This window comes from Heterocephalus glaber, unplaced genomic scaffold (genome assembly GCF_053883595.1).
Source record: "Heterocephalus glaber isolate CG9 unplaced genomic scaffold, H.glaber_assembly_v1.0 deba00001594, whole genome shotgun sequence".
Taxonomy (NCBI): domain Eukaryota; kingdom Metazoa; phylum Chordata; class Mammalia; order Rodentia; family Bathyergidae; genus Heterocephalus; species Heterocephalus glaber.
The window spans coordinates 1994582-2006482 of NW_028258369.1; the positions used below are offsets into that span (position 1 = coordinate 1994582).

At 37.9% G+C, this 11901-nt stretch overlaps 1 pseudogene; it reads right to left on the reverse strand.

Moving 5' to 3' along the window:
- Nucleotides 1-4596: 4596 nt before the first annotated feature.
- On the reverse strand, nt 4597-10898 carry LOC101703776 (ELL-associated factor 1-like; annotated as a pseudogene).
- Nucleotides 10899-11901: the final 1003 nt, after the last annotated feature.

An 11901-nucleotide genomic window follows, 5' to 3' on the forward strand; every position in this document is an offset into this window, starting at 1 on the left:
ACACTGAGAATAAATCATCTTCTTCTTTAGGGATTATATTGGTAACCATGGTGACTATAATATTTATGAGGCAAATTGCATGACCCACTATATTTTCCATTGCTGTTGAAAATACATCTTCATTTACAGATACTATTTCATTTAATAATAGCTGGAGGATGTAGTTTCTGAATGAGTAATTAGGGCTTAATTTAGGCTATCAACTTGAGAAGGACAAGGTTTACCATCCACTATGGTATTTTCAGCTGCTTTTATTGGAAAATGCAACTCATATTCATCCCTTTGCAACTTTTACCAATTTAATTCAGATTCCAATAAAAATCTATTTTCTAAGTTTTACAGAAAAATAAATCTTTCTGAAAAAGCAAATCCTGCCCTTGCTATAATATGGTAGTGAAATTACTAAGAAACCTCATGTTATTAAAAAAATTCCATAATAAAAACAACTGTTTAGAATGAGAAAGTATTTTTACAGTCCAAAAATTTCCAAACTAGAAATAACAAAATTCTCTTACCTGTAGCAATTTCAATAATGAAAGTACCAGTTTGTGTGTGTGTTTATCATTAAAAATGTAAAAATGCAGAATATACTCATATTAATTTTCATCTTCTAAGAATGGATTTTATTCTTTTAAATTTTATTAACAGACATTTCTTTTATGCTGTATCAACTGCTCTTAATTTCATCATTTATTGTTATGCTACAAATCAATCATTTATTTTGAGTTTTGAATAATCCATGATGTTGTAGATTTCTACTTGAGTGTTTTCTCAAGTAAGGTATTTGGATGGCACTGTATTTGGAGAGAATTCTCCATGGATCTCTGGCATATCTGCACATCTTGCAAGTGAGACACCAATTGTTTTCTGTTTCAGGCAATCTTTTCAAGGATGTTTGTGTAACAAATAACCTTGGGAAGCAAAGAGTTTCTCTGGACTGAAGGATAGGCATGCTTATTTCTCATGAGGAAAAAAAAGAATCCCTGAATTCAAGGTTCTTCTCCTGTAAATTAACCCATTGCATGGATAGGAGACATCTGGTCTTCCTTGCATTGGTCTACAGAGAACTGAAGCATGGGAAATTGACCCAAAAATGATGAAAGTCTTGCATTAGTTTTCTATTGCTGTTTTTAAAAATCATCACATATTTAGTGGTTTAAAACAACAAAAAATATATTACAGTTCTTGAAGTCAGAATACTAATGTAGGTCTCACTGGGCAAAAATTAAAATGCTAGTGGAGCTGTCTTAACTCTACAAAAAATTAATTTTCTTGCCTCTTTTCAGCTCTCAAGGCTGCCTTCATTCCTTGGCTTATGGCCCACTCTTCTATCTTTCAATCTAGTAAGGTAACACTTGTCTAGCCCTGATTTGGACCTCAGATATCTTTCTCTCACTTCAGCCAGGAAAGGTTCCCTACTTTAAAGGAGTAATGTAATTAGATCAAGCAAACTAGGATAATCTAGGATAAGCTTCTCATTTCAAAGTATCTGATACAGTAGACCCCTGTCTAGAAGCAGGCTTAGCTTTAGCAGGCTCATTTGCTAGCTAAAAGGAGAGTAAAATTTCAGATCCTTTCCAGTTCTTGAAATCACGATTCTTATTTCATAAACTGAATTCAAGCATTTTACAAGCATGATTAAATACAGGGAAATATTACTAAATGTGAGCCTCATTTTTGTATGCTGACCTTCATTTTTATTTAAATATAGTGATCTTTTAAGAGAATAAACAACAAAAAAGTATACCACAAATATTCTACATAAATGTAAACATGCATGTCTACTTCATAATTATGCAAAATGAACAAGATTTTAAAAATCATTAAGAGACAAAGAACCCAAATAACAAAGAAAATAACAGAAGCAAGTAAAATATGCATTTCATAACTCTTGAATTGGTCTTGTCTTCCAATCTACTGGTTAAGGCCTGAGTTTCAGAAATCCTACACTCCTTTCCAAATTGGAATATCTAGTTTGGCTGTACGTAGTATACATATACACATAACAGACAAATAATTATCTTTCAAAATAATGTAATAAACACATCACACACATACACACACACACACACACACACACACACTCGTCTCTGAAATAGAGAAATACGGATTTCAAAGTTTTCCTACCACTGAAGCACACTATACATAGGGAAAAAAAACGATTCTGCTACAAGAATAATGAGTGGCATTATTATACATCTCTATTGTATTTATATGATGTTTCCCCAATGCATGTTTCACTAAGGCTTGCCATAGCTCCTCAGACACCTCAAATTTAGTCTTTTCACCTCACCTAAATGACTCACACACAGTGCAGCAGACACTGTATAAAGTAAAGGCAATTCAACAGTTTAGTTAGAAACTTCAGCATGGATATATTCAGCTTTGTCCAAATGCCTGGGGTGTTTTCTCTATATCTCACCCCTATACTTCACTGGTTAGTTTTCTCTGCCTCCTCCTCCACAGACTATCAGCACATGAATGTCTAGTCTTGTGATGACAGTCCCTGCTATTGAGGAGGTCATACCAACTAGAGTTCAAGCAAGCTTCATTCTTGATTTCCAAAAAGGAAACATTCCTTAGTCTGCTGGGAGACAGAACCATGGAAGGCTTTGTGCAGAAAACAAAAACCAGAGCTGTGATAGAGGGTAACATGGGTAGGACACATGACAGGGGAGAGGGCCTGAAGCTCAGAAAGCTTGATTCACCGGGCCTAGTGCCACATACAAATATTTCCTATAAAAACAAATATTTTAACAGGCCAAAAACTATAGTTCCATCTACTTAAATCAAAGCTTGGGGATTGTGGGTAAATAGGTGTTTTTGTTCAAGTTCCTGGACCCTGCTTCGATTTGAGCAAGTTAAGAGCAGTGAAATACTTCCCACTTCCAGGAACAATTCAAGTCTCCAATCATGACCTTTACCTTCCCCAAGCTATCATTACCACAGAATTATAAAGCAATTATCAATCAGTTAATTATAAATAAGTTCCTGCATGCCACCAAATCCACTGAGCCCTCATGATGCGCAAAGATCCCACCATGAGTACTAGCACATGCCTACCACCTCCACTGGAGCAGAGTGCTGCAGGTGTGCTGCAGGGCAAAGGCTCCTCTTCCCATTTCAGCTCACTGGAGTCACTGTGTGGATGACCCAACTCTCACCAAAGCCGCCCTCTTCATGGACCATCCATTTCCTTTGTAGGTGCAGACTATTTTTCTCCACTAGCTAGGGAGAGGCCATCTCAGTGGAGGAATCAGAGAAATGAAAATCATTATTAATGTCTTGAGGCCCACAAAACCAAAGTAGATGGGAACTTCTTAGGACACATTCATTCAAACTACAGAAAAAGGCTGATCCATACTAATCATGGGACAATTCACCACACATTCACTTGTATGGGACATTTACTAGTGATTAGTTTCCAACAATATCAGATTAATGTGGAAACTGCATACTGAAGAAGGCGATCTTGTGATTTCCCTCTAGTTTTATATAAAAATACAAACTAGTCTATGAGTCAGGCACAGTGGTACAAAATCATAAGCAGAAAGATCTTATCAAAGAATGTGCTACAAAATCATAAGCAGAAAGATCTTATCAAAGAATGTGCTCATTCCATATTGGGAACTCCTATCTAAATTTTGGTTTTTGGAAATGTACGCTAGCTCATTTGTTCAGAGAGGGTTTTTTTTTTTTCCACTCCTCTCTTCTACTCCTACCCTATTCCCATTCTGCTGAAACGCACTAAATGAAGGTTCAATTTAACTGAGTCACGTGCATCAACATAGTGGCTGCTGGCTTAATCTGCTCACTCACTCCACCTAAAACATTTAGGCACTGTTGCAATCTGAATTCTAGCTGGAAGTACCTAGTGCTTTTGTCCTTTTGAATCCAGTAAAATGCTAATGTACAATATAAGTTCCGTGTATAAAAATCTCTGATTCCAATAAGTGAAATTCAAGGGAGGGAACATGGACTGGGAAGAGAAGACTGGTCATAAACCAGCCATGTGCTTCCCTTTCCTGTAAACAAGAGGGTTGAGCTAGAGTATCTGGGGTGTCCAACCCAGCTGACACTCAAGGACTCCACTGAAGTCCATTTCTACCCAGGTTTGTCAGGCTGGGTCAGACAAATTTCCTTACCACTTTATGTCAACAATCTAAAGTGGTTGTAAGATATTTCTATGAGGCAGTTTAAGATCTCCTTCTTCTTCTTTATCCCTCAAAGATTGTTTAATCTCACTGGTCCAGGCCATTTGGCCAAACTGATGGCTGCTGAGATTTAAAACCAAACAGCTGACCTGGTGAAGACAGGGCCTTTGAGTAACCTAGCCCAGGGCACATTTGTCTGTTTTTCATTAAAAATGTTAAACAAATAGAAATATAATTCTGTTAGTTCTTCTATAGATCTACTTAAATATTGTAATAGGAGATTATTCAAAAATTACATAAGAAAATCACCCTTCATCAGTAAGTTAAAGACTTGAATGTCAGAGAGTTCCAAAGCCTCAAATTCCCTACAGGCACTGATCTGCAACATTGTCCTTGTGGCAATGGGCTCCATGCTAAAGTAGCCTGGCCTTGTAGCATCATGTTTATGCACCAGGAAGTAGATTTCAAAAGATCGGATGCTAATCATCACTGTCACTGCTAGACTCACTCAACTGCAGGTCATTTCTGAGAGTGTTCATGAGCTGGTTGTTTCCTCAAGGCGGGCTGGTTCCATTGGCAACAGCAGGCCTGCTGCTATAGGGCTGCTGGCATTGGAGCTGTCATCATCACTTCCTGAGGAGTCTGAGGAGCTGCTCCCACTGCTGCTGTCTGTCTGCTCAATGTCAACTTCAGCCCTCAGCTCTCTTTTGAGGTCATCCAGCTGAGGTTCAGGTGAGGGGTTGTCCTTCAAGGGATAAGTTTTGGGTCCAACTGGAGGCTTCATTGGAGCTCTGAATGGCATGGGTGGTAGAGGTGGAGGTGGCTGTGATGGCTGTGGGAGCTGAGTGGGTTGCTGTTCCATTTGGGCCGGGATTTTACTGCTCCCCTCAGCTCTTGTTTTCTTGACCTAAATGCTGCTACTGACTTTCTCCAGTACATATTCACCAGTGTCACAATTAATAATAAGCATACAGTCTTTCTGATAAGGCCATTTGTTCCTCTTGAACACAGTCACTGGTGGCATGGATCCAGGAATATGTGGCAGCATAATTGCGACTTCAATTCCCTTGCCAACCTGAAGCTCTCCTTCACAGGAAGTGTCAATACATGCTGTCTTAAAATCACAACAAATGGGCAGAGGAAGGGGCTTCCAGGCTGCCTTACCACCACTCCCAGAAAAGAGGAACGGGCTTCTGGGCCTCCTTAACACCACTCCCAGCACGGAGGAAGGGGCTTCTGGGCCATCGTACCACTGATCCCAGCGCAGAGGAAGGGGTTTCCAGACCACCATACCACCACTCCCAGTGCAGAGGTAGGGGCTTCCAGGATGCCATACCACCATTCCCAGAAAAGAGGAAGGGGCTTCCGGGAAGCTGAACCACCGCCCCCAGAACAGAGGAAGTCAGCCGCATGGGTACCAACAGCACACACACACCCTACCACCCTGCGACGAAATGTGAAGACTCATAAACAAGTTCCAAAATCAGACTTTGTTATCACCTACAGCAACCCCGAAGGGAAATGAGATGGAACACTCTGATACTCAACAACCGGTACTCCCTGAACTGGCAACAAAAGAGGATCTGGAAAAAATGAAATCAGAAATAATTTCTCAGATAACAGCAGAGATTGTGCCCATAGTGGAAAACATGATTAATAAATCTAGATAGGAGCTGAGGAACATGATGGAATCCCAACATAGGAAAGAAATGGAATCCATAAAACAGATGCAAACAGATTTCCAGGAGATTGAAAACTCCATTGAAAGTCTACACAGCAGAATGAGCCAATGTGAGGACAGAATTTCAGATACAGAAGATAAGGCTGCTATTGGTGACCAGAAAAAGAAAAATTTCTTTAAAATTGTAAGGGACCACAAGAAAACAATACACCAGCTGCTAAGATGATGCAAAGAAGAATAACATAAGACTGATCGGAGTCAATGAAGAAACAGGAGAGAGTGAAGATGACACAAAAAAAACTGTTCACAGAGTGATGGCAGAAAACTTTCCAAGCAAGGAGAAAAGAACTTGACATACAGGTAAGTGAGGCATATAGGACTCCAACTAACAGTGATCAAAAATATCTACACATAGGCATATAATTGTTAAGATTCCAGAAACCCAACAGAAGAACAAAGTTCTACAAGCCATTAGAGAAAAGAAACAAATCACATTAAAAGGAAACCCCATGAGAATCACAGTAGACTTCTCAATGCAAACCCTCAAGGGGGGAAGAGCTTGGAGTGATGTATTCCAAGCCCTAAAGGAAAACAGTCTCCAACCCAGATTGATGTACCCTGCAAAACTAACTTTCAAAATTGATGGAGAAATAAGATACTTTCATGACAAAGAGCACCTTAGGAACTCCATGAATTCTAAACCAGCACTCTAAAATTTTTAGATAATATCCTAGGAAAAGGCAATGTGGATCACAACACCAGGAAGCACAGAAGAATGAATCCATCGGGCATGACAAGAAATTAAATGTAAAGGGGAGAATCCAACAAAAAGAAAAAGTCATGACAATGATAAGTCAATACATATCAGTTATAACCATCAATGTTAATGGTCTCAACTCACCAGTCAAAAGAAATAGACTGGCAGAATGGGTCAAGATCCAAGGTCCAACAATATGTTGCATACAAAAACACATTTAAGTCAAAAAGAAACTCACAGACTGAAAGTTAAAGGGTGGAAAACAATATTCCATGTGACAGGAACATGAAAAAAAGCAGGAGTAGCTATCCTCTTTGTAGATCAGGTGGATTTCAAACCAACACTGATTAAGAGACACAAAGAAGGGCATTACATCCTTCTAAACGGAATAGTCCAACAGAAAGAGATGAAAATCTGAAATACATATGCATCAAATGTTAGTGTGCCCAACTACATAAAGCAAATACTAACAGACATGAAAAGTCATATATTCACTAGTACAATAGTAGTGGCGGACCTCAATACCCCACTGTCACAAATAGAAAGATCAACTAGACAAAAAATAAGTAATGAAATACTAGAGCTCAATAGAACTCTTGAACAAATGAACTTAACAGATGCTTACAGAGTGTTCCACCCCACAAAATCAGAATACACATTCTTTTCAGCTGCACATTGGTCATTCTCCAAAATAGACCACATGCTCACTCATAGAACATGTTTAAGTAATTGCAAAGGAATTGAAGTTATCCTCTGGATAGTATCAGACCATAGTGCGATGAAATTTGAGATCAATAGCAAAAGAAACAGCAAAAATTTCATAAATACATGGAAATTGAACAACACTCTTCTGAATACCCAAAGGGTCACAGAGGAAATTGAAGAAGAAATCAGACAGTTCCTTCAATTAAATGACAACGACAATACACAATATCAGAATCTATGGGACACAATGAAAGCAGTCTTAGAAAGGAAATCCATAGCAGTTAATATTCATATTAGGAAAACAGAGCAAGCACAATTAAATAACCTGATGCTGAACCTGAAGCTTCTAGAAAAAGAAGAGCAGGACAAACCCAAAGCTCATACAAGGGAGGAAATTATAAAGATCAGAGGAGAAATCAATGCAATGGAGATGAAGAGAATGATACAAAAAATTAATGAAGCCAAGAGTTGGTTCTTTGAAACAATAAACAAAATTGAAAACCCTTAGCCAACCTTATCAGAAAAAGGAAAGAAAAGGCCCAAATCCATGCAATTAGGAATGAAAAGGATGAAATCACAATGGGCCCAGCAGAAATTCAGAGGATCATCTATACCTGCTTCAAGAATCTGTACACCAATAAGACAGAAAACACAGAAGAAATGGACAGATTTCTAGATACATATGAATTACCAAAGTTGAATAAAGAAGACCTGAAAATTCTAAACAACCCAATGTCAATCAATAAAATTGAAAACATAATTTAAAAGTTACCAACTAAGAAAAGCTCAGGTTCTGATGAGTTCCCTACTGATTTCTACAAGACATTTAGAGAGGAACTACTGCCACTACTGCTTAAACTCTCCAATTAAATTGAAAGGGAAGCAATACTCCCAAATTCATTCCTGTAAGCAAGCATCACTTTGATCCCCAAAGCAGAGAAAGACCGAACCGGAAAAGAGAACTACAGGTCAATCTCACTAATGAACATAGATGTAAAAATCCTTAATAAGATACTGGTAAATAGAATGCAGAAGATCATCAAGAAGATCATATACCCTGACCAAACTGGATTCATCCCAGGGATGCAGGGATGGTTCAACATACACAAATCAATCAATGTAATATATTATATCAATAGAGCCAAGGACAAAAACCATATGATCATCTCAATAGATGCAGAAAAAACATTTGACAAACTCCAACATGCATATATGATAAAAAAAAACCTCTACAAAAAATTGAGATGGATGGTCTCTACCTCAATCTGATAAAAGCTATCTATGAAAAACTAACAGTCAATATCATACTCAATGGTCAAAACCTGAAATCCTTCACACTAAAATCAGAAACAAGACAAGATTATCCACTATCACCACTCCTGTTAAATATAGTTTTGGAAACAGCCACGGCAATTAGACAAGAGAAAGAAATAAAAGGAATAAAGATAGGAAATGAAGAAGTCAAATTGTCATTATTTGCAGATGATATGATACTCTATATAGAAGACCCCAAGAACTCCTCCAAAAGTCTTCTAGACTTAATAACCAAGTTCAGTAAAGTAGCTGGATACAAGGTCAATACACAAAAATCAATAGCTTTCCTCGACATGAACAACAGACTCACAGAGAGAGAAATAGGGCAAACAATTCCTTTCACAATAGCATCCAAAAAACTGAAATACCTAGGAATCAATCTAACAAAAGAAATCAAAGACCTCTTCTCTGAAAACTATAGCACTCTGAAAAGAGAGATTGAAGATGATATCAGAAAATGGAAAGACATCCGCTGCTCCTGAGTAGGAAGGATCAACATAGTGAAAATGGCCATACTTTCAAAACTGCTATATAGATTCAGTGCAATCCCATTTGAAATCTGAGCAGCATATTTCATGGACCTTGAGAAAACAATTCAAAAATTCATTTGGAACAAGAAGAGGCCCAGAATAGCAAAAGCAATTCTAGGTAACAGAGACATGACAGTGGGTATCACAATCCTCAACTTGAAACTACACTACAAAGCTACTGTGACAAAAACAGCATGGTACTGGCAAAGAAACAGACCTGAGGACCAGTCAAACAGATTAGAAGATGCAGAAACAACTCCAGACACACTCAGCCATCTCATCTTTGATAAATGAGCCAAACACCCTCACTGGAGGAAAGATAATCTCTTTAATAAATGCTGCTAGAAAAATTGGGTTTCAACTTCCCAAAGACTAAAACTAGGCCTATATCTCTCACCACACACTAAACTCAAATCAAAATGGATTACAGATCTAAATATTAAAATGGAAATGCTGAATTGGCTGGAACAGAGGTTAGGCAGAACTCTTGAAGACATTGGTGTAGGAAAAGATTTTATGAACAAAACCTCAGTTGCCCATGAACTAGCTCAAACAATCCACAAGTGGGATCTCTTCTTATTAAAAAGCTTCTTCACAGCAAGAGAAACCACCAACAGTTTGAAGAGACACCTCACAATGTGGGAAAAATTTTTCACCTGCTGTTTCTCAGACAAAGGTCTACTATCTAGAATCTATAAAAAAGTTAAATAAATCAGACCCCTAAATTCAAAGACCCAGTTCAAAAATGGGCATCTGAAATGAACAGACATTTCTCAGAAAAAGAAGTAAAAACAGCAAATAAATATATGAAAAAATGTTCAAAATCACTGGTCATTTGAGAGATGCAGATGAAAACAACACTGAGATTCCACCTCACCCCACAAAGAATGGCTGCTATCAAGAAATCAACAGATATCAAATGCTGGCGGGGGTATGGAGCGAAAGGAACCCTTCTCCATTGTTGGTGGGAGTGCAGACTGGTGCAACCACTGTGGAAATCAGTATGGAGATACCTCAAAGAACTAGGACTAGAGGTCCCATTTGACCCAGCTATTCCCCTACTGGGGATCTTCCCAAAAGAATTAAAAGAATCATACCACAGTGATATATGGGCACCCATGTTCATTATAGCAGGATTTGAAATAGCTAAAACTTGGAAGCAGCCCAATTGCCCGTCAACTGAAGACTGGATAAAGAAAATGTGGTTTTTTAATAAAATGGAGTACTACTCAGCCATAAAAAATGCGAAATTAGAGACATTTATAGCTAAATGGATGCACATTGAGGCATTACTCTTAAGTGAAATAAATAGGACACACATGTAAATAATGAATAGTTTCTCTAGTGTGAGAAACAAGGTGTAAATAAGGGTAAAAGGTATAATAGATAATGTGAAATAGGAAGAAAAGGGGCAAAGGGGAAGGGGAAGTGGGAGGGGTAGGGGAAAGAAGGGAATGTGATTAATATGAGAAAATGAAAAAATAGAAACAAAGTCTTTGTAAGTAGGGAGCGATGGAGGGTTTGAAGGGAGGCAGGGGAAGGGGGAAAAATAAGAACTGAAAGAGAGTATGTAAAGGTGCAAATTTCCAATGATGAATGTCATTATATTGTACACCTAAAATGTACCAATAAAATAATATTTATAAAAAATCACAGCGAATGGTGTGAAAGAAGGCCTGTGGCCATTTCTCTAAGCTTTCTCTAAGGTGCAGGAAATGTTCCTCATGGTTCAGCAATAGGTCCCCCATCTCATTCATGGCCCTGATTAGCTCTCTCCCACTCCTGGCGCAGCCCTAGCTTCCTGCTCCAGCATGGAGGTGGGAAGCACACCTAGAGCCTGGGCAGGGCCCACCAGGGCTGGAAACAACTCTCCTGAGTCTCATTTTAAATATCTATAATTTAGGTAATATTTTCATGTTTGGAGAGCAAATGTTCTGACTTCACAGGCCACCTGAACATAAGAAGACTATTACACAGACCAAAAATTCAGTTCTCTAAATCAGTGATTCTCAAGATGAGAAGCATGTACAGAAATGTCTTGGGGAGCTTGTTTAATGATGACATTCCCATTACAGATTCATTCACATGAGATTCTACTTTGGATTTGATTGCAGAAGTCTAAATTTTTAACCAGTATCTGTTATTCTTACTTTGGTGGTCTTAAAATCATCCTGGGGGAGGGGGCGAGAATCACATATGAGTCACTGTTCTGAGATGCATTTTTTCTAATAACTTTGGATTCTTTAGTTATTTTTAAAATTTCTACTTAATTTTAAAAGTAATTCGTTTAAATGGAATTTGAGAGTCATTATAGCTATCAGCATATTCAGTTTTCATTCCCTAAAGAAAATTCATTTAACAGTGCTATGCTCCTGTAACTGGTCAGCTATATTTTGATTTCCCTTCAATGATATCAAACATAGACTAATTGAGAATACTGCATATCAAGAGCACCCCATGTCAAGTTGTTCTACAGGAGTGGAGTTTGTGAATAAAATAAACTTAGCTCACTTTTTTCTCTATTGCTAAGGTTTATATAATATTTTGGAATCACAGTTTTAGAAAAGATTACAAAGGTTCATCATGGGAAGATCTAAACAATAGTTTTTTTGGATAAAAATCAATACACTACTTCTGAATATCCCTTTGAAAGACACAGCACAGCTATTCTAGCAGTTTATATGAATTTAAAACTTAGTACATTAGCAAGCATTCATAGCCCAAAATGTTAAGAAACCAAAATTCTAAAACCTCTTGCAT